The sequence below is a fragment of the Leuresthes tenuis genome, unplaced genomic scaffold (genome assembly GCF_036924035.1).
Source record: "Leuresthes tenuis unplaced genomic scaffold, fLeuTen1.0.hap1 SCAF_12, whole genome shotgun sequence".
In the NCBI taxonomy this organism is placed as follows: domain Eukaryota; kingdom Metazoa; phylum Chordata; class Actinopteri; order Atheriniformes; family Atherinopsidae; genus Leuresthes; species Leuresthes tenuis.
In genome coordinates, this window is record NW_027325366.1 from 28101229 (window position 1) to 28124984 (window position 23756).

A 23756-nucleotide genomic window follows, 5' to 3' on the forward strand; every position below is an offset into this window, starting at 1 on the left:
AATATTTTTACTCATTTTTAAATTAAATGTCATTAATATGGGAATGTACAGGCTGTGTGCTGATAAGAGTCTTCTAAAACAGTGATGTGGGTATTAAAGTGAGATAAATAACTGCTTTTACTGCAATGACAAACAGTAGAAGCTTAGTATTTTCGTTTAAAAGCTTCAACTACTCAGAAGGCAACATGTCCCCTTTGCAGCAGCAATTTATAACAGAGACGTTCCATCGATCACAATCCAGCTGAGAGTCCATAAGATGAGATCAGTTTCACAGCTGATACATGAGGTGAAATACAGACTATGTGTGAAATGATTAAACATCATTAAATGAAATTCATAATGAAATTAACAAAAAAATCCCATTTTAAATAAAACGTATATATATAGATTTAATTGTATATATATAATTTTACATTTTCTAACAGACATTTAATTACTTTATTAAATGTCTTTAAAAATATTACAGCATGAGTCTGTTTACTTTCAACTGAAATATGCCCACAGAGGGATTTCGTCATCATTAGAATAGAATCTTTATTCAGTGCCTGCAAAACAATCCCAGTTTAATTGATTAACTAAAACTGGATGATATCAGAATTGTCAACTTCAGCCTCAGAGATTCCGCTTTGACTATGTTTTGTTTTTTTTGTGGGAGGGGGTTCACATTTGCATAACCCGTATTGACACAACGTGTCCTCATGAGATTCATTCTGAAGTCAGCACAGACATGTTAAAAGCAGCTAACTGCTTTCCTCCATGTGTCGCTCAGTAGCGATGCCTCTGAGTGCAGAAGAAGAGTGCTGCACACCTTGACCATGGTAGTGGCTCCTCTGCCCACATTGCGTGGGGAAAAAAATCCTCCCATGTCTGTTAATGCACATTTATTCTTCTGATAATCCATTGTTTCATGTCACAATTATGACGAAGAAGTAAGCAGGCTGGATGGATTCAAAAGCCTGGACCAAAGCAAAAGCTAATGGAGGGGTAAGTACTAAATAACAGTTAAGTAATGGCTTACTAATATATGTTTATTTTTACTAAGGTATTATTCTATCACTATCTCAAGGTTTAAAGATGCTATCAACATTCATTGATAAAGAGAATAAGCAAGACATTGTGCTCACATTCATTTAAAGTTTGATTGTTCATTAGAACACAACTAAATATTATTAAATGACTGACAAAGATGTTAACATGTATGTCATAAAGTTAACAGCCAAGTCATTCATTTAGGAGAAAATTGTTTTAAAAATTCCAACATGAATATTTTCCACTTAAATATCCACTGTTCAACTTTTTCTTAACCATCCATTACGTTACACTCTCATGCGCTGGTGTGAGACTGCATTCCTGTATACATTTGATTTAAGTTCCTGGACACAAAACAACAGAAGTTCATGAAATTGTGATAATCCACCTATGAGACTGTGTTTCAGCAACAGCACTGTATTGCAGAGTCTGGCAGAATAAAGGGAATATTTTGCCTTTGGACTAGTTGAGGCTGAAACACTACCAAATACACTTTTTACTATTCAGTATGACTCCTTGGAAGGTTCTTGCTGACAGCATATGGTGTTATATATTTTCATATTACATTTTTTCTTAAATATTTAATGCGCTGAAATTACAAATTTCTCACCACATTTTCACTTCCCAGGAGTTATGACTGGAGAAATGTCTTACTACTAATCAATATCTGATTTTTCACATGAGATGTGAGCAGATTATAGAAGCATTTTTATGTGTTTTTAAACTACGTTGAGAATAAGGACAAAAAAAGGGTTTCTAGACAATTAAGGGTACATAAAGGTAAAAAGAAGAGGGAGTCGTTTTCTCTTTTTGAATATAAGAAATTAAATCAACTTGTTGGGAATAAATTCAGATTTTTTAGAATATAATTGCATTGTTATGAATAAAGTCAAATTTTTTTTAATAAAGTTGGATAACAGTTTAATTTGGATTAAAGTCCAAATGTTGAGAACAAACATTAAACATGGCCCAAGAATGATTCAAGCATTAAAAAGCACCTAACTGAAGGGATGAACCGGTTTTGTGTAAGTATTTGTACAACTGCAATTTAAAAAAAAAGGTGCATTGCTGTGAAAATTAAAACTAGAATGCAATGATTTGCTAGTCCGATGAACCAATGTCTACTTCGCAATAATCAGAAAACGTATCACTTGCTGAAAGGAATATGCTTAAACTAATTAGGTTAATTGGTAATAAGTAATAGGAAAAGGAATGGGGGAAAAATGGTAGAAAGGGTTAGGTAGACTTTTAGGTAGGTTTTAGAGCAACATATGCTCACGAATTGTATGTTCAGCAAGTCGAATAGTCTTGGTGCCGGATTGGCCTGCCAGCAGACCTTTTACAAACTAAAAACACTGGAAGAATCATTAAATGCAAAAAAAAAAACAAATTAGACCGGGAACTTTTGAGCAGCTAGAACAGGACAACATTACTCTCCCAAAGGCCTATTAACTACCCCCCTCAGTTCCCAGTTGTTTACAGACTGGTGTTAAAAGAAAAGGGGATGTTAACAATGGTAAACATGAGATTGTGCCAAAAATTGCATCTGATCAGAAGGAGAAACCACACAAAAAAATCTAGCCTCATCTCTGCAAACTAAATTACATATAATGACCCGATACAAGGATATCAATCATTACAAAGAGAGTATGTTATATTAGAAGATACAACAATGTTTTTCATCTTCATGGTGTTAAGCTCAGGTGAGCACACTATGACTACGATGCAGACTTTACCACAATAAAGGTCCCAACTCACCACAGATTTTTACAATAACTGAAGTTTTTGTCACCTTGTGATGACAGCTTACAGTTGCACCTCTTTGTAAACTCTTACCTTCAAATAATTTTATTCCCAAAATTGGAAATAAAAGTAAATATATAAATCATCTTCTGATGATTTTATTTTCTCTGTGACCACAGTGCTATTACATTGTGCTTATAACAGTGCGTGGAAAGCACAATGAGCAAATGTTGTGCTCCATTACTGTAAGTTATGTGATTTATTTGACTATATAAACTGAATAGACGAAAGAATTGCATCTTCCAGTAGCTTTTTCTGTGCACATAGAGATTTGAGCATTGTATGAAATTGGAGAATGTTAAGTAATACATGTTTTGAATGGTAGTGTGATTAAAAAAACAAAAACTGAGCAAATGAAATGAATGGTGTTGCCCTAATGTGTCTATTTGTGTGTAAAGAGACAGACAAAGGCTTTCAAAATAAAATAAAAAGGACTAAACAAGGTTTCCATGGCTCGCTGCAAACACGCTACACAAAGGAATAAAAGCAGTGCAGTATAATACTTCATGTCTACTGGAGCTTGATCAAGCAAGAATTTCTAGTTGTTACAAATGACCTCATAAAAACAGCTTTAAAAGACAAGAATAACATAATTATAATGGATGTGCATTTATTATGACACTTCCCCCACACTAGCTGCCAGACTCATTTTAATCATAAATACAGGTCATGTATGTCTTTCACTACCCAAGCCCTCAAGTTCAGCTTCACAAACTCTGTTTTTGTGACAATATTACATGAGCCGGGCAAATCCATCACTATGAGAATCCCAACAATGCAAATGGTTGCTAATGGCCTGTAATGGGAGGGATGTGTGGGCGGTTTATTGTTGCTTTGATAAGCTGTTGATGACGTGCATGGTGTGAGGACTGCAGGCACAGGCAGAATGCAAAACAACAGAATACCAAGAAAAAGAGTGATGGTGATAGGGCTGTGAAAAATGGCAAAATGAAAGGGAGATGGGGCCATCTGTCCCCCTCTATCACACACATAAACACTTTCAAGGAAGGGAGGGCAGAGGGTGAAGGTGCTATCGTTTGAAGGTGGCATCAGTGATGTCATCAGCTGCTGCCCCGCCTCACCCCCAGAGCAAGAAACACACTCTCCTCTTCTTGTTTGCGTCATAGCCGTAATAAGTCATTTGAGTATCACACAATGACCTCTACAGTAGGACATTCCCAACCAGCAAGCCCTCACACGCTGAAAAGGCCTGCAGGGGATTTACACGCTGTAGTTTAGAGAGGTCACAAGGAGCTGAATGCAAAAAAATTCTGTTTCTAGTTTCATGAAATCAAACTGTGAAATTCTTTGTAAACTTGCTTGTCTCATGGTCAACTATAATTTGCTAGGAGTTCCACATTTATGCTATATCATAGTCTGAAAGTTGACAGTTTACCAATAGTTCAACAGAACATGTCCTGCCTTCCAAACATTTTGCACATGATTGAAAAATAGATATTTTCTATGAAGCTGAAACTCTGTAGTGGTTTGTTAAGGCACAAAAATAACAGGGTTTATGTAAAAAATCAAACCTTGCTGCAAACCTTCCTTAGGGCAGCATCTCCACCCCAAAATCAATGCGCAGAGAAACTGCAAAACAAGCAAGAGATACATCTTAGCCTCTACAGGCCTCAGTTAGCATGAGACATATTAAAGTTCATGCCACTGCAGTTAGAAAGACTGAACAAGTATGGCTTGTTTGGAAGGGTTGCAGGAGAAAGCCTCTTCTCTCTGAAAAGAACATGGCAGCACAGCTTAGGTTTGCAAAGCTGCATCTGAACAAACCATAAGACTTCTGGAACGATGTCCTTTGGACAGACCAGACCAAAGTGGAGATGTTTGGTCATAATGCACAGCAGCACGTTTGGAGGAAACCAAACACAGCATATCAGCACAAACACCTCATACCAGCTGTCAAGCACGGTGGTGGAGGGCTGATGATTTGGGCTTGTTTTACAGCCACAGGACCTGGGCACCTTGCAGTCATTGAGTCCACCATGAACCCCTCTGGATACCAAAGAATTCTAGAGTCAAATGTAACTCGAGTCCAATTGAATGTGTACATGCGAGAGTAATCTGACTCCCAACGTCTTATCTGGGCAGCTTAGTTATTTCATTAAACCATTTTCTATACTCGCTTAATTCAATCCAGGGTCATGGTGGGCCTGCCGCCTATTCCTGCTGCCACTGGGCAAGAGGCGAGGAACACCCTGGGAAGGTCGTAAGTCCATCACAGCGCCAAACACAACTAAACAAAAGACAAACCAAGTTAATTCACATAAACTGATTAATTTTTTTTTATCTTTCGTTTCTTATTTTTAGTTTTTAGTATCTGCCGGATAACTGGGTGCCTCTTACGTAGAGTAAAATATGTATAATCCAGTGGTCGGAGTAATGCTATATATAAGGAAAATCTTTATCTTCAGGAGAAATTTGAAATGTATTTTCAAATAAAAGGGGGGGGACACACTTGATATTTGGCTCACCAACTGCATGGCTCATATTTTTCTTTACAATCATACCATGTTTTGTTTCGATGCCTTAATGTTCATCTCAGATACTGTAAAGTCCAAAAGCGTCATTACGAACAGTGCTACTTCACTGCAACCTGCTTTGAGGTCAGATCATTTTAACTCTCTACTGTTACCTAGTGTCTATAGCTACAAATAGCAGCCCACAGCTGTTTACCGTCGCATCGTCAATGCCTGAACACGTTACATTAACATATTAAATGTTCCAATTTCTGAGACAACTGTAACAACTGCAGGAAGGAAAGAAATGAAAGGAGAGTGTTCACTAAGAAGTTGTCTAACTTAAAATCACATTTACAAAAACATTTATTTTGTTGTTGCAACGCCGGCTGTGAATACCAATTATGGAAACAACATTTAACATCTGTAAACATCAGGAAATGTGTTGAAGAGTGTAGATAGGAGGCTAACCTGGATCTATTCTTGATACAAGGTGGAATTAGAAACTAAAAAGTTGTTCTGTCCTGTGTCATCAAGGTGAATAGCCATGATTCAAAATACTACTTAATAATGGAAGAATGAGGAGAAAAAGAAGTAGAACTCAGAGCTTCTTTTACATCAGTGTGAAAGAAAAGTCCTTGCACTGGGCTTATGTCACATCCCTCAAGGCCTGTGAGATCCAAATGTACTGAAAAAGATGAGACGTAGCTAGCTGAAGTAGCTTATGAACAAGTCTTCAATGTACACTGACATTTCAGAGGTCAGTTTCTTTAACGAAACATCATTTTACCATTGTACTCTGCAATGGCTCAGTGTCAGTGTCAAGAGTGGCTTTGCCATTTCAGTGCAATAATAAAGCCATCATTTCTTAGTCTTGGGAAAAATCTGGCTCCTTTTTGACAGTCCAGATCCCTTCTGCCAGTTACGCTAAGAGAGAGAATCAATCATTTAAGTCCTTTGTTCATAACCTGAAATATGACCCAAATTGCATCCTGTAAAATATTACCTTTACCAGTGGCGGGAGCAGAATACGACACATGAGCATTTCCACGTCAGAGCAGATGTCATTTTAAAGAAGCCAAGTGACAACAGGTTTTCTCTCATTTAAGTAACGTTCAGTTTCTAACACCGTGCTAAAGCACTTTTATCACGACCAGGTTAGGTTAGGCAGCAACAATCCCTGGTTAGGGATAAAATACATACAATGCAATATTTCCCCGTCATTCAGAACAGGTCGTATTGTGGCAGCACGGGAGACAAAGTAACTCTGCTTCTTCCTGCAAAATTCCCAGCTCCTCCTGGGGAGATGCTGGGGTACAGTGTGTCCAGGTTAAATTACATTTTAAGTCTCTCCAGTATGTTGTGGCTCTATCCTATAGGGTCCCCTCTCATTTGGACCTGCCCAGAAAACCTCCAGTGAGGTATCCAGGATTGTACACAGTCTTTGTATAAATAGCGGCTGATTGAATCATGACATTACAATTCAATTATTCATAAAATAAGGATCTGCAAAACAGAACTTTACAAAAGAATTTACAAAAAACACTGTTTCAACACTTCTGAGATGCAGCAACATGCTAGTTAATACACCCACACCAACACACACTGTAGTGCATACAGTTAAAGTCCAGCTACTTCTGTTATTTTACATGTAAACTCTTTTCCTTCCAACCCTTTGCTGCTCTTTTTTTAAATTCACCTTCCAGTTTTATGCATGTAACCCAAAGAAAGAACCACAAACAAACACAAACATCCAGAACATTAGGTCATGGACAGGTGACCTAAGTGGCAGTACCGTGGTCATAAAATGACCCTCTCTTTTTTGCATGATAAGCACTATTTTTCCTGTTGCTACTCTCCGTATTTCTTTTAAAACTCAAGAGAGTGGGACATTATCAATAACAACAGCATAAAATTCACCACGCTCAAGGACATGATAGAAAGAGAGGGATCAGAAAAGTAGAAACTCCAAAGCATTCATATAATTTGTTGCCAGGTTACAGAAGCATGAAAAGGTTTGAACACCCTAAATGGTAAATACTTCATAACACCCTTCTTGTTTGGCATCGCTGCTTGTTAACATTTTTTGTAGCATTCTTGTTTGGGGGTTTCTCACCAACCATTCCTGCAAAGAGCTTCTAGTTCTGTGAGATTCTAGTATTGTATTTCATGCACCGCTCTTTGACAGTCTATGTTGGATTTCCAAGTCAAGAAACCATTACAGATGGATTTCAAGGTGTGTTTTCAACCATTATCCTTTTGAAGGGCCCATCGTTGATGTATCTTCAGCTTCTTTTGTTTGTTTGTTTTCTTTTGGGCTTTTTTTGGCACAAGTGACAATTAATCAGCACTGGATTACATTGATTACATTCATAATTTTTCTGGACAAAATAGGCTTGTTTAGATGTTAATTTACAAAAACCTGTCAGTGAATTTCATAGAGAGGATGGAGGAGAACTCTTGCATGAACGTTATATTTTAGAGGTGTTGCTGCTGTGTCCCGCCTCTCCAAAGTCTGCTTCAAGCAGTCAAAGAGGGGTTTTTATTTGCCTTTCCAGCACTCATATGAACAGTTCTCTGAGAAAGTTCTTTGTCTTCCAACCTTTAACTTGTCCTCCATCTTTCCTGTTAAATTCCATTTCATAATGATGTTACAAACTGATAAAACAGCTCTATGAAAACTACTACACTCTTTCTATGGATATCAGTATATTATTCAGAGTTGAGGGTTTGTATAGATGGGCCTATGGCTTCTGATTGTTGGGGCAAGGTTTGAAGGGTCAGAGCATCCATTTCTATGCTTTGAAATTTGCATCATCTTTTCTTTCTTAATGATGACTGTGAACGTGCCATCATCCTATTAGGCTAATTAAGGCGTTGGTTGCCTTGGCGTTGGTTACCTTGAATGTTGCTCTTCTCTTTTATTCATTTTGAAATTATACGCACCCATAATGATATCCTGTTCTTGCTTGTTGATATTTTCTTTTGGAGCTCTGTTCTGCCCTTTTAATGATTCATAGTGGAGAAAAGTTTGAATTAGACTATTTTTTTTATTTACTTACTCCAACTCAGTCTTCAACCCAGACTCAAAGTACCAAAGATGATGGCACAGCAAAAAAGAGAAGGGTCATTGGTGGATATAAACATGGTGGACAACATCCGAGTTTAGCTGACCTTCTTCCATACACACAGACAACCGCTACAAGCCTCAGTGACACGTTTGATGTTTCATGAGACACACTGAATCATGATAGTTGCGTACAACTGTACGCTCAAATCGGTGACTAAATATGACTTGTAACATGATATCCCAGATTGAAGACCAGAGGAAGTTAATTACTGCAGTGCACTGTAGGCTTTAAATACAGTGCCAGTCTCTAGTTTGGTTTGACCACCAGAAATTCCAAGTATTGGCAAGAGAGGCCAATAACAGCATGTACACTGTTCCATTATCACATACCAGACCCGGTGAGTCAGGCAGAGGAGGAACCTACCACATTGCTTTGTGTGAGGGCATCATCACAGCTGGATCCGGCCTGACTCGGAAAGCAAACTGGACAATGTACAATCCCAGTGCAATTTTACAGTAACGCCTGTTACGTTTGTGCACAAAATCTCACAAAGTCATATAAATGTAGGAGAAATGATTTGTCCATGTTTATTTAACTTTTAACTGTACATTGTTACAGTTTGGACAAAGAGTTTGTTAATGTGGGACAATGTGAGACATGTTACCAGTGCTGACAGGTAGTCAAACTTAAAATAAAATACTCAATAAATTTAGCAATTTATGGATTAGAGTTGATCAAAGTCGTCATAAGTTCTTTTGAGAGCTACAAATGTAATGTACCAAAGTGTTTTCACTCAATTTAAGTCAAACCACAAATTTTAGGGATTGGTAAAATAAAAATTCATAATGTGGAAGTAAACCTCTACTATCTGCGAGGTCTTGAACTAAAGAGCAACTCTTTACTTTAGACTGCTTTACTCTGAGCATAATGAAAATAACATGAATAAGCAGAATGTATGAGTATATGCTGTATACCTTGCCACTCAGTGTTATTGTTTGTACAATAACACAACTGAATAATATGCCCTGACATACAAACCTTCACACCTGCTTCAGCCACACTGCAGTTATGACCACGCTGATAAAACAAATTTGAATTTAATCTGACAAAGAAAGAATATGCAGATAATTAGTGTGTCACATTAAGTGTCACCCAATAAACAGCTGTTTGCAAAGCAAACCACCATATTTACCGCCACGCTTCACTGTGGGGTGGTGCTCTTTGAGTGTTGAAGTTTTGGAGGCAGACATGGCATTTTCCTTGATGGCCAAAAAGTTCAATTTTATTCTGATCTGACCAGAGGACCTTTCCCCGTTTGGGGAGTATCCCACATGCCTTTGGTGAACTTTTCTGTAAGCAATGGCTTTTTTCTGGTTACCCTTCCGTAAAACCCAGCTCTGTGGACTGTACATCTTATCGTGGTCCTTTGAACAGAAATGCAAATCTCCTCTGTGAAGCTTTCCAGCTTCTTCAGGGTTACTTTTAGTCTCTTTGGTTAATGCCCTCCTTTTCTGGTCTATGGGTTTTTGTGGATGGCCCTCCCTATACCGGTTTGTTGTGGTGTCATTCTTTTTGTGGTGGTGGATTTAATGGATGGATTTCTATTCCACACTTTCTCCCCTGACCTGTTTGGAGAGCTTCTTGGTCTTTGTGGTGTCGTTTGCTTGGTAGTGCCTCTTGATTAGTGGTGTTACAGACTCTGGGGCCTTTCAGAACAGGTGTATATATACAGAGATCACTTGACACTTTGATTCCACACAGGTGGACCTTATAAAGTTTATAATATAAACCAATCTGATGAGTTTTGAAGGTAACTGGAAGCACCGGATCTTGTTTAGGGGCTTTACAGCAGAGAAGGTGATTACATATTCATACACCTATTTTGATTTTTACCTTTTAGAAAGAAAAAAATGACTATTTTTTGTAGATTATTTACGTATAATAACCCTCCCAAAATTTTATGTAGATTACAGGTCATGTTGTAAAAAATAGGAAAAACACACACGGAGGAGGGGTAGTTTTGTAAGTCACTGTAAGACTGTGAGCATTGAACACATAATGTTATGGAATAATTAATCCTTACTTCCTCAAACAAGTGCTCTACCTCTACAGCCTGAATGGAATAAATTAGTCATGCATGTGATGGCTGTGTCAACCTTGGTTCACTGATACCATCCTAAAAATAGTCTCTTCATTGGCCTCCATCATGCAGGTGACACACAGGCAAACTGAGAGCCACAACAGGTGACCCCCGGGTATTTCTGTTTGTGACAAGAAGTCAGAGGTGAAGTGTCAGCTACAAGTATTCTGGTACAAGCCTTTAGATCTTTTCTCACATCAGCCCCTAAGTTTAGGCTGAGAATGGGCTCAGAGTCCTGCGAGAAATACTGAGACAAGCACGAGATCAGCTTTCTGGTTGGATTACCTTCTCCGGGAAACCCTGACGATGCAAAAAAAAAAAAAAAGAGAGAGAAAAAAAGCCGCAAGTTCCCTATGATGTCAAGCAGATGGACAGACAGGCAGCTGACCTTGTGCTGCCACACCATGTGACATTATGGGCTGAAGGACCAGCCAGTGTCAGGGGACATGGATAAAAGTACTTTGAAATGGCTTCACAGTTTAAGGGAAAATACATGAAGCAGCTGAGAGGATGCAGGGGAAGTGACTATATTGCAGATACCATTTCTGGAATAGCTGGAAATCAAGAGCACATGACAGGAGTTTGGAAGTGTCTCCTGCTCCATTTGCTCTGTGTAAATGTGTGTGCATGTATGCTGAAGAATGCTGAGGCTCCCATTTAGCTTGGTAATGACATTATAAGCACCTGACTGTCACGATGATTGACACATAGTGGCAGCTTTTACTGCTGGGAGGGGGAAGTTGGCTTTTTCAGAGCCATGAATATCAATTTTGTTTTGACCTACAACCCCTAAAAACATACCTATTCCCAGTGCATGAGCTCACATCATGGATATTTTTACACGTCTAGTGTGTCCATCGGGAGCACTGGGAGAATTCCCAGCAGCCTGGCCAGCTGATTGGTCACAAGCCCAAAATCCTGAATTAAATGTGTAAACCAATTAAAACCAGTAGCTTTACTCTCCCCACTTTTAACCAACATACACATCAGGCATGTGCATTTAAATGCCTCCAGAGAACGCATCACAAAAATTACTCCTACTCTTTTTCATTTTAATCTATGCTTTGAATTAACAAAAAGCATGAGATGTGTGCTTGAAAATAACATGAATACAGCAATGAATTTCAGGTGGAAGCACCTCCAGTGCAAAGCTCAACACATTTAAAGCTATAAATTCAATTTCAGTAACAGCTGCACAGCAAAATCCTAAACCACTCTAAATTCATATATGATATGTATATTAATGAGTATTACTGTAGCCTAAATGAACTTAGCAACTTTCTGTCTCCTCCAGTCTAAGATATTTGACAGTTTGGGATGATTTTTGAAGCAGAAATAGCAATATATAGAGATCTACCTGTCTTTCACCACAATAGCAAAGGCATGGGTCAGATCATGTCTGTCTCGATCTATCAAGTTTTACTTCATACTAAAATATCTCAACAACTGCTGGCTGGATTGGTTCGTAGAGACATTCACGTTTCCTTGAGAATAAATCTGGATACTGTTGTCCTCTCAGCTTTCACCCGGAGACATCAGTAGACTAAATTTGTAGGTGTCTCTGCAAGCGTGGTATATATGAAAATACAGAAATGTATGTCTAGTTCCTCAGGTTTAATCTGATGACTTTCTGAGTTGTCTTGTAATACCTTGGGTGTAAAGCAGGGATGTGCACTACATTCACACTTGTTAAAATGGATCAAACGTCCAATGAGGTTAACAAATTCACAAAATCATGTAAAGGTTTAAATGCAGGTTTAGATATTTCATTCAAGATGCTACACAGCCCCCCTCTCCTATTGCCCAGTATGGAAGATTTTTTGTAGGTTCCATGGGAAAAAACTGATATGGACCCACATGCCTGGAGCAATTCATAACCCCGGAGAGAACAGACATGAACATTAACATGCAAGGAAGGAATCCAGTGTCTTTCAGCTGCAGATGCAACCTTATTTGTGCTCTGTTTTTCACAGTTTTCTGATCGCTCTTACCATTTAAATTGGTTGATTTGTCTAAATTGTTTCCTCATTTAACCTGTTAACACTGGGGGGCACATTCGCTTTCAAGTCTAAAATGACATCAGACATACATACAATCTATCTATACATCTATAGATCTATACAATCTAATTGGGTATCTGACTGCCTTCACCAAGGAAACGTATGTTTCCTGGATTAAACTACCAACTTTATTCAACTTAAACTGTCAAGGAATGTTGAGATGAAGAATTAGATCAATTTTGTGAGGAGAAAAGTCAAAATGTGGCACCCCAGCCGTTGGACCTTTTTCTCACCTGGTTGTTAAGGAAAAAGTGGCTTCTCTTGCTCGTCTAAAATTATATTGCACCCTGGAAATGTCAAGTAGCACAGGTGCTCTAAGAACTGTTAAATCAGTTCTTCTGAGTTTCCTTTTAAGACCGTAGTCTCTTAATTGTGCTCTTTGCCATGCTGTTTTATGTTTGTTTATCAAGCTATTCTGGGATTTTTCCGAACCACAACACCTGACACTATCTCCTGTGCTCTCATTGGCCGTAGCTGAATTGGAAATGGACTGTATTTATAGCTTAGTGTAATTTGAGCTGATCTGAGATCTGTAATTTATATTCCTCCGTGGAGGTATCTCAGAGCAGAGATGCTCTTTTTCATGTGATTTACAAGCCTGATTGTTTTAATTATACCTGTTTGGCTGAGTGGTTAATAACACTAAGTAATATGATATTCAGAATGTATTTATCTCTACTTTATTGGACTTTACAGCATAGCACATCCTAACATATAAGCATTAAAGAATGTATGCTGCGTTTGAAATTACATACTAACACACTATTTATTGTGCTAAAATATTTCCTCCTTTTCTATAACTGAAGGCTTAGTATCAACCCTGTAGATAGGAAGTGTGTTTTTTCAGTGGAAATATTGAATTATGCAAGAACTTAAAATACAATGGCAATGTACATTAATAAAATGTAATAAAACTGTCTGCAGCTCCACTGTTTTGACAAACGTTTAAGTGACCAAAATGTCTCATATTGCTTTGTGTGATACGTTTTAAATTAGTTCAGCCTTTCTGTCACTGACTGACAACGTGATATCAACAGAATATAAAAAAAGATACAAGCAATCTTTCATTCACTTAAAAATATGTTTAACAATAGTAAAGACAGTATGTAGTATACAGTAAATTAGATTTTACAGAAAGGTTGATGGTGAATTTTTTTTTTTTTTTTTACCAAGCGATGTGTTGTTACCACTGAAAATGTGAAACCTGTTTCATGTGTGACTACATTTTTCACAATTTTCAAGTGACAATTTCTTCTTTGAGCATGCAAACCCAATAAAGCTCTACAGCCACAACAGGATAGCCAGCTGGAGAACACACAAAGATCCTCAGGTGATGCTTCCAGAATATATCAGATCGCAATTAAATAGATTTTTTTCTAAATCCTTTTTGGCAGCCGCCACATTCAAATTCCTCCTTGCAAAGACCTTCAAAGTCCAAGGTCAGCGCTGAAGAGCCATTTTGCAGCAGTTTGATGCTGCGGGTGTGTACAGTCTGTCCTTCTACTGCTTTTTCAGACACAGAGTCGAATCAAAAGCCTGATGAGTCTGCGGACTTGTTCCTGCTGTGAGTGAAAGCTTTTGTGCGTGGGAGAGACCCTTTCTTGTCTCTGTGAGCCCCCTCCCTCCCCCTCCCTCCCCCTCCTCCCTCCTCTCCCCTCTCCTTCACTCTCTTTTCTCTCCCAACATGCCGGCTTAGAAATGAGGAGTAAGTCCCTCTGTTTCAAGAGGTTTGGAATTTGTCTCCTAGCAACAACTCGTACAATACAACGTGGTTTTGTGCGAGACAGAGACACAGTGTGAGCGTGATGTGTGCGTAAGAAGTGTGAGAGACTTTGGGAACGACTTGATATGTGCAAGTGTGCCCGTGCACTAATCAGCTGAGCACACTTTTTCCACTGTCATACATGTTTGGTGGGTTTATTGTCATGTGGAAACTCGTTCCACTCGTGTCGTCACACTCTTCTCTCTGGTCTTCCAGTGCAAACACACACACACACACACATACACGGATACATTCTTCATTCACAGCAGACAGCACTTCCTCCCTGGGTTGACGTTACATAAGCACTAAGAAGCTGAATGGAAACTAGTGATAAGCTAGCGTTTTATCACGAGGACAGAGGCAGTGACCATGAGTCTGGGTGGGACATAGTGTCCATGGGTGTATAAATGGGGGAAACATCCTCTAAACAACGGTGCCGACCACCAGTACCACCCACATGGCCACCATGATGTCACCAACCTTGGCTTTGAGCTCACATATAGGTCACAATGTGGAAAATCACCTCGTGTCAAACCAAAATTCAAACCTGACTAGAACAAGTGCAAGCTGATGTAAAAGTGACAACATTTAAGCAAAGCTCTCCTCACTTCCTCCTCTCTGGGTGACTTACTGCTGTCAGATGAAGGCTGTTTTATTGGAACAGAAAGGGTTAAGTTGCCATGCCTGGAACTGTGAAATCTGAGAAGTGATGAGAGAGGGAGAGGGAAGGGGAGTTTTTAGGGGACCAAAGAAAAAGAGGAAGACCCAGAGCATTACCCTTTGCCCTCCTCCTCTTCTGACAGCACTTTGCCTCTCTCCTGTTGGTACAAGCTTTCTTCTTTTTCTGTTGTATCTGTCTTGAGCTGGTTTTGAATGGCTGCAACCTCTAAGCCAAGCTCCTCCATGCTTTTAATCTGCCTGTGAGTCACTTTCACGCAGGATATTACGCCCCTACAACAACATTTGTTTGTTCTGATTTTTATTTACTTTTTGCTCGGGGACACTTTTTACAGTTGCACCGCTCCGGACAAGGTTCTTTCCTTCTGGTGTTAAAGCTCAGCAGTAAGCGTTTCCCACTTCCTGTGCAGCGCTGAATCAGCTTTCAAGAATGTACGAGCACTGACTCACACTTCCTCCTGGATATGACAGAGCTTCCTGTCCTATAACAACTGATTTAGCCTTGTTCTCCCTCCCTCCACCCATCTTCCTTTCAATCCCCCACCACCACCCAACCTACTTCCTCTAACAGTTAAAGGCTTGAGAGGCGACCAGGAGTGGAATAAGTGACTCCTGGTTCACAATGCATTTATGTTTGCTAAAAGGCTCGGCTGAATGGGGGCACTGAGGAGGGATAAGTCACTCGTCTCAGTCATCAAGCGTCTGAGTCATTTGAATTTAATTTGTCCCATCTATATTTAGATGCTTCAGCCTGGCCATATGATCATTTACAGGAGCAGAACAGATGGGTCTCTGTTGCGTTGACCAGGAGAACAACAGGTTCATAAACATTTCCTGGAAAGGTGAACTGAAGTTCATCACTTATTGAGACTATTTACAGTTGAAACATGGTGGATTTTTTATAAACAGAGTGATCAGACCACTGATTTATTTCTATTTCACACTTTTTATTGTGTGACCAAATTGCCAGCCGCTAAATTTGTGCCTGTAGTCAGACTTTATGGAAAAAATTTAATAAAGAATGAACAGCAGGCAAAAACTGAATCAGTGCGTTTTCTCTTTTTTAAATTTTTATTTATAAATCACAGATAACAGGTTTTATGTTTCCTGTAGATTTTACCCAATAAGTGATATTTCTGTGTAATGCGCAGTACCAGTCTGACGTTTGGACGCACCTACAGTACTCATTCCAATAATTAATGATCAGGTCACAATGCAATTATTTCCTTTGTAAAGTGATGAAAATGACCACTTTTTGCATAAATCCCATGTGTATTTTCCATGAATTGTGAGCTGAAAAAGGTTGTTTCTTACAGAAGACATGAAGTAAACACTGCTCATTCTCGCAACAGCATTATTTTTGAAAGTGAACAGCTGCCGTAAAATGAGAGCATTGTAAATACTGCGCTGTAAACAAAAGAACTGCAGCTGGTGGCTAGCATGGTTAGTGGTAAATGAACAGAGGACACCGCAATCAGCCGTGATGCTAAACTCACTGAGCATTTAAAGAAGTTTTATGAACACGTCAGCACAGATATTATAGAGAAGAAATTACAAATAAAGACATTTCTCTGCAGATTATAGGCACTGAGGATAAAATAAACATTCTGAATGCCAGATTTATCAGCATCCAATTTGAAGCAGCTCAGAGCTGAAGCATCTAAACTGTCTCGGAAAACCAAAATTCTTGGCCAAAGGGTAAAACTGAAAAGGCAACAGAAACACAGTTCACAGTTCAGTTCAGTTCAGTTCAGATGCATGCAAGATGCTCTGAGGCACAAATTAAGCTATAGGCTTCCAAACATTTACTTGGACATCTGCAGGTCAAGAGGCCATCATTACTCAGATTAGTTACTGGTCCGCACCCACCCATAAGTGTGCTTTCACAATAGAGGTTTATTTAAAGGGGCTCGTGAAAAAAGTAAGATATGAAGATTGACTCATTCATTTTGGGTCTGAACTTTGTTCAGAATTTTAAATGGTGTACTATGAACATGTACTAGTCTGTTTTAATCTGTGTAAACTGAACTCTGAGCTCGTTTGTGTGAGGTGAGAGTGCATTGCAGCTCATTCTGCACCATTTCAAAATGTTTACCATGAAGTTAAGAAGAAGCTTGTACTCAAAATTCTGTACAATTCCTAAACTGGTCTGATAATTTATAATCTTTTTACATTTGCAAAAATTCATTTCAACTTGTATTTTAAAGCTACCACAAGCTTGACAACAAATGTGTTTCCATTCAAGAGAATATGGATTAGATATCTGAAATGTTGCTTCATAGAAATCATGCAGAAACATTTCTGTTACCTGGTCTGGACTTAATAAACAAGGGTGTGAAGTGCTTTGTAAACTGCTGTAATAAACAAAGCAGAGGTCATTAACAGGGAGCCCAAATTGCTGAAAGAGGACAGAAAACCAGATGCTTTTACATATGTGAGACAAAAGAGGAGAATTCTTCACAAATTATATTCAACTGTTGAGATTATTCTTTCGTGTCAGCAAGTACCGGCGTCATTCATTCACTTGCAGCCTACATAGGCAATCCTTCATGTGATGAGTCACGTAAGTAACTTTATGTCAAGTGTTTGCATCCTCTTTCCTGGAATGAACTCCTTTGAAAAAAGCAAAAAAAACACCTCAAGCGAGTGAAAGTTGTTTTTTTTCAAATATTGCCAGTCGCAAAACATACATCAAAAATCGTTGATTGAAACTTGGTTAAGATCCATTTGTGGGATTTAACGGTACTCAGATGTAGACTTAGATTGTTTTTTTTTCTTTTAAATGGAGGCAAGGTCCCCCCATTTCCTGTGCATCTTTTTCCTTTACACGCAACTCTTTGCTCTCTATGTACACTATATCACCTAAACCTCGTAAAGAAGAAAATTTCCCAAAATAGTGAACTGTTCCTTTCCAGTCATTTTCTCTAAAATCATGAAAACAGCAGATGAAATGGGTTAAAGCTCCTGTAGGGTGGATGAACTTCACTTGTAAACTGTAAACTAACAACTACATATGCAGACAGGATGTACCGTAATACCCGGACAGCCTTCCACATCCTGTCCGTCCCTCTACTCAAGTGTGAAAACGGAGGTCTTTTTCTCTGACACAGTGGAAAGTTTACCTTGTGACCAAGGTGTGTTGCTGTGCTGATTATGCAAACATCCCGCAGCCAGCAGGAGCCTGTACATACACACGCATGCTTGCGTTCACCTGAGTCACACATGACGTCACGTGTGACAGGTGCCTCCGTGAATTGAGGCAATGAATGTGCGTATGTATGCATGCGCTCTTTGATTTGTTTGTGGTGTTTACACACAATAGTGCGATCATTAGCGTGTGTCACACGTCAGGAGAACTGGGAAACAGCATTAAGAGGAGCTGGTGAAATCACACAGTCATAACCAGGGAAAATGTTGTGCAATACCTGCGTCATTCTGCACCGGGACAACAGCAGGTCGAAGCTTGGAGCAGGCTGGTCAGCCTCTAAACATCATCTGTCATATGGAACCCGCAGTAAGCACGGACATTGATGCAGTGCCTCTGGTTAGTCAAGGGCCAGTGACTTACACTCCATTAGTTGTTGGAAAGCACCGAACTATCCAGCAAAGCCAGATAATCTGATGACTTTCGGAGGCACTTAAGATGACCAAATATTGTGGTATGTTATTAAAAGGATGTAACACAAGCCATGTAGCTCTGTTCTCTCTCTCTCACACACACACACACACACACACACACACATAGGGATGTTAAACTGTTTGTGCCAGGTTCTGTGGTGAATCATTTAGGAGCTATGACCCACAGGGTGAAAGAAATGGAGCAATCTGTCCCAACTAAAGCCAAACCACTGAGTCTCAGACAGGTGAAATTGTGTGACAAGATTAAGTTATGTCAACAGAGGAAAAAAAAAGAGCGCACATTCGTTGGCGCACAGGAGTTTCCCTCGCTGCCCAGATAGCAGAGCACCTGCCAGCAGCCTCCTTTATGACATAAAGAAACAACTTCAACAAAATATCACTATTCTTTTAATAGTGCATCTGGATTATAAGTGAGTCATCACTACTCAGGATTGTTATCACTCATATTCAGACCGCTTGTTGAACCAGCTTCACATTCCATGTTGTATATTCATGGCACCAAAATATGACAAAAAAGGCACCAGTGTGGGAAGATTTGACCACTGCTTCAAATCAGCAATCAAATGGTCGTTAGATTGAACTCTGTTGTTGACTGCCAGAACAGTCACGGTGAAAGAATTCAGAAATTCTGGAAAAAGTGCCCTGCTGGGCTATAGTTTCCATTAGATTATGCTGTATGAGATATATTAACAGTTCAGACTTGTGAGGTGGAGGTGCAGTTATCTTCTGTTAAGAGTTTGTTTTCATGAGTCTGAAGATGGGCTGACACTATTTGTGGACACTGCCACCAAGTGGCTCCGACTTGCCGAGATGTTCGTCACATGCAGCAGAAAGCAGAGGATGGCGGATCCTGCTTCTCTGTGTCACCTTTACCAAAACACTCTGATGAGATGAAACCACATCAGATGACAGTTTTGTTTTCAAGTTTAAAGTGGAGGTTGTAAGTCAAATAGAGAAAAACTGTTTTTTATAACTATATTTAGGATGAACGAAACATTTGTCAATATTTTAACTGCAGAGCAGAAACGTATTCTGTTAACCTCTTTTAAGAGTTGAAACGGTGAAGAGAACATTAAATGTATTAATGGGCAGGCACTAAAAACAAATTATCATGCCTCATATAAAAGCAACAGTAATTCATCAGCATTAACCGACAGAGATTAGATAAATGATCCTGTCGTTGTTGTTGTTACAAAATATCTGATTTAGATGCTTATTTGCTCTGTGAGATAGTCCTTCGGCGGGTTGAATTTGTTGTTATTGAAATTAGGCTGAAAAAGAAACATTTTAGACCAAAGAAAGTTTTAAAAAGTCAACGCAACAGAATCAAAACGAAACAGTTTACAAGACACAACAAGGTCAAATTGTTTTAAAAGGAAAACAACAACCAGACATAAAACCAGGATCAACAATAAAGATGCAAGAAAGCCAAGACAAATCGAAAGACATTTCACGAAATGTCAGAAAACACAACAGCTAAATCATAAACACATCATAACATCAAAACCGAACCACCTTTTCTAAATGTTTGTTTCCATGATCTAGTTTTTCTGAATTTATCTTTTTTTTGTCAGACACTGTTCTACATTTCTTTAATCTTTTCTAAGACTTTCAACAAAGACTGCTTTCCAATATAATTTTTCTGAAATAATTTAGTCGTGTTTTGAAATTTTTCGTTGTGTTTTGTCCCTCATTGTTGTGATTGTAAAAAACTGTAAAACTCACAACCAGCCTGAACTTCCGTGAATCTGGCAGCTACATATTTGCCTTCTGAACAGAACTGAGGCCCACACCCAATGATTCAACCTCATGTTCTGATGGCTAATAATTTATGACAGGAAAACGCATTCCAGCAAAAGCGCCATGTCTTTTTCCAGTGGCACAAGAAGAAACCATGTTAATATGGTGCCTACCACATTCCACAATGACGCATCCATCGTTGTGTTTTTTCAGTTATGAGCCTGTGGAAGTCAAAAGACAGGAATGGGTTAAAAGCAAAATCAAGCTGTCTTCATGCCTGAAGGCTTCATGGAGTTTAACAATGATAGTAGAATACACAAGATGAAAACTTGTTTCAACTGGAACGACTTGGTGTCATCTTCGTATACTTGCTTATAGGCATGAACAGTACAGTACAGTTACATTTTCCCTTTAAAGCATCATGGCTATGTGCTCCCTCGTCTAATGATACATAACACAAAGCATTTCAAAATGCAGGCTGCATTGTTTGGGGGACTTTCTCTCCCTATTTCAGGCAGACATTGGTTTCCATTCTTTTCAGATGGGAGAAAAGCTGTTGAATAACATTGTGACGTCATAGACACAATGGAGATTATTTAAATCATTTTTACTGCTCTGATAGTTTCAAGATTTTTGTGCTACTTCTGCATGTTGCCCTCTAAAATGTCTTGAATTCTTGACAGTCAGATAGGTTTGTTGTGATTCAAAGTAAACAACACATGACAGAAAAGTTATGGGACAGTTGTGTGACGTATTTGATTTATTAATATATTACCATGCTACAGAGTGCCGGCCTAGGACTTTTCGCTGTTGATTCAGCCCCTGGATAATGATCTGCGGTTGCTTCTGCAAACAGATCAACCTGTAGTTTATGTCCGAATGCGAATTTGGTCCAAACAGTTTTTGGGGTTCTCTGAGCGTTGAGATGACTGGGGAGCAGACCAAAGAACAACATATCCCCATAGGGATTTCTTTCTGGTTGTATTTATTTAAGCCACTGATGTAAAACACTGAAGTGATGCAACAGCCAGCCAGCCAGCAGCTGGTAGACTTTGCCTCATACTGGCTCAATAAACCCAGAGCTTTACTGATGGTTCTCCTTGTCTTAGTTTTACATTTTTTAAAGGATAACACTTCATGTTGGGAAAGCTCCAACTGTGAAGTAGGAGCTAAAAAAGAACCTTTAAGTGGTGTCATACGACCCACGATCAGTAGCGGTTCCTATCATGCAGACACAAAAAACAAAAGGTGATCATTTCATGTCTATCCAGACTTCACCTTTGATTCCTTTGGATCTAATATATCCTTGTGTCTTCATTTAAACCTGAATTGTTAAATGTTATCACTGGATTGCAAATTCTTGAGTTGAAAAAGTACTGCCGCATATAAAACGCAAAACTGCACAGACTAAGAGGTGCTGTATGAGTGTGTGTGCATGAATTGGTGGATGTTGCCTGTAGTGTAAGTGCTTTAAGTGGTCAACAAGACTAGAAAAACACTTTAGAAATAAATAAAAATGTATGTATATACAGTCAATTTAGCTCATTTACTCTTCTGTGATGGCAGCATTAATGCAGAAAAGTTTACTGAGATTTTAGAGCAACATATGCTGCCTTCAAGACTGCATCCTTCCCAGGGACATTCCTGCATTTTTCAACGAAACAATACAAAACCACATTCTGCAGACATTTTTTAAGGCATGGTTGAGGAAGAACAGGGTACCAGTACTGGACTGGCCTGCCTGCAGTCCTGACCTGTCTCCAATAAAGAATGTTGGAGAATTTCTTTGATTTAAAATATTTTGTTCACCATCGCACACTTGTTCACACCTTAAGGTATGTTTTCACAAAAAGTGGGATGAATAAAACCTAAACTATTCATAACTTTGTGTCTCAATTGCTGTTAGAAGAATGGGAACATTACAAAGTGGTAAAAAGCTTTACTGTCCCAGCCTTTTTGGAGGGTGTTACAGGCCTGAAATACAAAAAATGATATAAAAAATATATAAAAATGAAATTAAGTTGATGAGACAACATGACATATCTTGGGTTCATATTGTCTGTAATGAAATAAAAGTTTGTGTAAATATCAGAGTCACTGCACCTTTTTTCCAAATCTTTCAGAGTTGGGTTGTACCTTGAGTATTTAAAATGCACAATTTGAAATCCATTAACTTGTTTTTTGTGCACACTTATCTGTTGAACACATGTGTCTCGGGTGAATCCTTCAGAGTTGCTGTTCTCAGGCTAACAGAATAAATTGTTTTAATTTAAGCTTATTTGCTGTGAGTATGCAGCTCAGAACAAACATGGGGACATGATAAATATCTTTTTAGAATAATAGAAATGGTCTCTGTGAAGATTGTTTGTCTTTCACCACCTGGACCTACAATGCTGCTCTCACATCAGATTCTTCATAATGAGTACTTTTACTTTACACACACATCGCACTGAGAGCAAAATCACTAGATGATCATCAACCTAACCCAACACTTCCTGTGATTCACGGCTCCAAAATGTACAGACTCATCCATGAGGAATCTGGGGGACTTTTACCACATGGAAACTTTGTTGTTACTTCAGCACAGGCAGAATTGATGCTTTTTGAAAACAGTGGTGAGTTAGCAATGCACATACAATCTGTGCTTGGCAGACGAGACAGCTGAACTTCCGGCGTCCCCTTCCGCTGATACACTGATACATGTGTGTCCAGTCCACCTGTTTGTTAAGATGGAGGTCACAGTGCCTGCAGACCACATGTACTTCTTCCTTCCTTTTTCCTTTTGGGTGTTTTCAATCAGCAGCAGTGCTGGAAAGTAATTTCCTCATGTACTGAGGTCTATATTCAGGTTCTTTTTTGCTATAAACAAGAGAGAAATATTGAACTTTTTACTTATGATCATAACAGGTTATGATTTAGTGATGGAAAGTGGGATGACTGACATACAAAGAGAGAGAAAAGAGCCTTCATAAGAGTTTAGGCTACATCAGTTTGGACATATTTCCCAACACAGTCCATTTAGGAGTTCATATTACAGTAACAGGAGAATGAAGTGGAGGAGATGTAACTCAGGCTCAGCAACAGGAAATCTGAGGCTGCCATGTCCCCTTCTTTGCAGGAACAAGGGGAGGAGGACTCAGATTACATAAACTGGGGTCAGTGATGATGCTCAGTGTGCTCAGATCCATTAAGGTGATGGTGGCAAAGTGCATCTTAATTCCAACTATGATGTATTTTCAAGCCAAAACAAGTAGTTTAGATTTATAACTATAAGTGAGTGATATCACTAAGCCCATGTCCAATGGCTGAAAGGGCGACATGCAATCATGTCATCCATGTCAAATGAACCGTATAACGTCATCG